Raw genomic sequence first — 3,867 nt, forward strand, 5'->3', positions numbered from 1 at the left:
CTTCCAAACCTGAGTAATACTGGTTTACGCTGACAGGGTTTTATCCTAACCTCTCCTGGCAGGCCAGGAGCAGCAGGGTGGACAAAGCCCATGACTTCTCTACTTGAGTAAAAGCAGAAATGCCATTAGTAGAAATATTACTTAATAAATTTTAAAAGAATTCAATCAGTATTTATTCTAATTTTAAATTACATATCAAAAGTAACAGTACTTTAAGTTATATTATAAGTCATTATCATTGCTTATTATGAAGTATAATGGTTCATGAGGGAGGGTGAAAGAAGGACAATTCAGAAAAGTAAGTCTGACTGACAGTTTTCTTGTGCCACATTAAATATTCTTATTCCCCTTATCATATATCCTATATAAATTCATATTTTCATGAAGTGGATAACTGGCGACCTGTCCAGGGTGTATCCTGCCTTCCGCCCGATGACTGCTGGGATAGGCTCAAGCACCCCCCGCGACCCTGACGGAAAAGCGGCTTAGAAAATGGATGGGTGGATGGATGGATGAAGTGGATACTCAAACTCCAGTTTATACAACAAATGCTGAATTCCAAAATCTGAACATTGATCTAACCTTAATTGTTATACATAAAACTACGAATTTAAACATGTAAAACCACAGGGCAGCACTAAATCATACCTTAGTTTACTTAGGATAGCTAACTGCTAGCTATTGTAATATCCATTGTATAAAAAATATTTTGGAAAAGTTGACAGGGAGGATGATCTTATTCCCTCTGTGTGGTACCTTGACAGTAGAAGTGCGATCACCTTTAACTTTCATCATGGATGTGAGGGTGGTAAGCAGTGTGAGTCAAGAGGATCATTTGGCCCATGTTAGGCCCACACAACACATGCCACAACCCAAGTCCAGCCCAGCTCCTGACATTCGGCCCACATTAGGCCTGCACAACACGTGCCACAACCCAAGTCCAGCCCTGCTCCTGACATTCGGCCCACATTAGGCCTGCACAACACGTGCCACAACCCAAGTCCAGCCCAGCTCCTGACATTCGGCCCACATTAGGCCTGCACAACATGTGCCACAACCCAAGTCCAGCTCAGCTCCTGACATTCGGCCCACATTAGGCCTGCACAACACGTGCCACAACCCAAGTCCAGCTCAGCTCCTGACATTCGGTCCACATTAGGCCTGCACAACACGTGCCACAACCCAAGTCCAGCCCAGCTCCTGACATTCGGCCCACATTAGGCCTGCACAACACGTGCCACAACCCAAGTCTAGCCCAGCTCCTGACATTCGGCCCACATTAGGCCTGCACAACACGTGCCACAACCCAAGTCCAGCCCAGCTCCTTACATTCGGCCCACATTAGGCCTGCACAACACGTGCCACAACCCAAGTCCAGCCCAGCTCCTGACATTCGGCCCACATTAGGCCTGCACAACACGTGCCACAACCCAAGTCCAGCCCAGCTCCTGACATTCGGCCCACATTAGGCCTGCACAACACGTGCCACAACCCAAGTCCAGCCCAGCTCCTGACATTCGGCCCACATTAGGCCTGCACAACACGTGCCACAACCCAAGTCCAGCCTAGCTCCTGACATTCGGTCCACATTAGGCCTGCACAACACGTGCCACAACCCAAGTCCAGCCCTGCTCCTGACATTCGGCCCACATTAGGCCTGCACAACACGTGCCACAACTCAAGTCCAGCCCAGCTCCTGACATTTGGCCCACATTAGGCCTGCACAACACGTGCCACAACCCAAGTCCAGCCCATCTCCTGACATTCGGCCCACATTAGGCCTGGACAACACGTGCCACAACCCAAGTCCAGCTCAGCTCCTGACATTCGGTCCACATTAGGCCTGCACAACATGTGCCACAACCCAAGTCCAGCTCAGCTCCTGACATTCGGTCCACATTAGGCCTGCACAACACATGCCACAACCCAAGTCCAGCCCAGCTCCTGACATTCGGCCCACATTAGGCCTGCACAACATGTGCCACAACCCAAGTCCAGCCCAGCTCCTGACATTCGGCCCACATTAGGCCTGCACAACACGTGCCACAACCCAAGTCCAGCCCTGCTCCTGACATTCGGCCCACTCAGGACTCGCTCACTCTGGCGTTTTACAGTCATTATTTTGGTACAACAGGAGAAATAAAACTAGTCAGGCTTCCCTTTAAAGCAGCTCCGGCCGCGTTTCTGGGCTGCATTTTCAGGATCCTCTGAGTTCTTCTGAATCGGGACGGTGTTAAACGTCATAAACATGACGTAAACGAAAGCAGGAGGCCACTTTTCCTCACGCCTTGTTTCTGCACATGCCCAATGCTGACCATCACAGCTACCTTCACACTAAAGCACGTTGTTCACACGTCACACGCAGCAGTCAGTCGTCTGCGGAGCCCTGCTGGTGACGTCAAATAACGAGCAGCCACGCTGCATTAACACGTGGGTACGAGATCATAACGCATAGACTAAGGTCTGGGAACAAGATCATGCCTCATTAAGTTGTGGATAAACCTTAATTATCTCATTGCCACATCTTACTAAAGGGATTAGCATCATAATCTGGTTAGCAAACCTTACTAAACTGTGGGCACGTATTAACTGACTGGTTCCCATGACTTAAGCCATGTTCACACACAGACTCATAACCATCAGAACAAAACTACAACTAATCACATAAATAATACACTTATAAACTTTAAACTCTTCCAAAAAAGACATTCAAAACGTTATAAACAATAATAACGATCACCTTCCAAACGGTATTAACGTCTATAACAGCTTAAAAACAAGTCACACATGCTGCATAAACTGAAAGCGACAGTCCCGCAATCCAGTCACAACATTTACTACACAACGCTTATTATTGACGTTTAATTACCTCGTTATTAAACATACTTTACACTTTAAATATCTCACACACCTCATAAACTCTTAATAACAAACGCACTAACTGCTTCTTTCTGTCTTTCACCGAGCTTCATAAGATCTAGCCGCTCTGCTCACACCTCCCTCCTCCTGGCTGTGAGACACAGCAGGAACGGTCATCAATGATGAAGAGCGGATGATTTGACTCATTACTCTCCATCCGATTCGCGCTCAGAGGGAAGCGTCGCGACTCGTCATCGCGGCTAGAGAGACGCAGCACTTTCGAATCAGATTTCCAAGTCAGAAACTATAGAAATGATCCCTGAAAGTACAGTCTTACCCTCTCAGCGCTGCAGCCGGGGCTCTTCCCTCCGCTCACAGCGACCCACCCCGACGGTGAGCGGCGGGGCCGAGGCGCTGACAGCGCGGGCGCTGCGAGGAGAAAAACTACACCTGCACGTCCCGATTAAACAGCTACAGCGACTTCGCTAAGCGCTGACAAAAACAACGGCGAGCGCGGACACGAGACAGCGCCGCTTTCAGCTCCGCTTCCTTCGCTTTTCTGCCTTAAACTCTACAAACGGTAAATATTTCTGTTTTTGCGGCTTTTTATCACGAAAAATGTCTTTATTTTCTTGCGAACGGCGCTTTACCCACAATGCCTCAGCTGCATAATTAACTCGTTGCCACGACAACCGCTCCTCCTCGGAGCCGTTAAACTGGAAGCGCCGCTCGAAGCCGCGTCTGAGACTTTTTCCTGCTTCATATTAAACCCAGAGCACCGCGAATCCGCCGATATCCACATTTTCATGGAAACCGCCTTTTATTCCCGTTACAACGACGCTTTTCTGAGGCGCTACAGCAGCTCGCCCTGAAACACGGTCTCTCTTCCCAGTTCCGGGTGACGGGCTGTGTCTCAAATCGATCCCTACTCACTATGAAGTGTGCACTGTGTAGGGGGCTTAGCTCGAACTTTTAGATTGGGGCGGCCAGTTAAGATCCAAGATTAAG

The 3,867-nt window shown here is 48.7% G+C and overlaps 1 non-coding gene across 1 annotated transcript; it reads right to left on the reverse strand.

Annotated features, from left to right (window-relative positions):
* Positions 1–2,980: 2,980 nt before the first annotated feature.
* On the reverse strand, positions 2,981–3,194 carry LOC119262125. The gene has a single exon (XR_005129438.1). It is a non-coding gene; the product is annotated as a small nucleolar RNA U3 (small nucleolar RNA).
* Between the last annotated feature and the right edge of the window lie 673 nt (positions 3,195–3,867).

This window comes from Pygocentrus nattereri, chromosome 22, assembly GCF_015220715.1.
Source record: "Pygocentrus nattereri isolate fPygNat1 chromosome 22, fPygNat1.pri, whole genome shotgun sequence".
Lineage (NCBI taxonomy): Eukaryota > Metazoa > Chordata > Actinopteri > Characiformes > Serrasalmidae > Pygocentrus > Pygocentrus nattereri.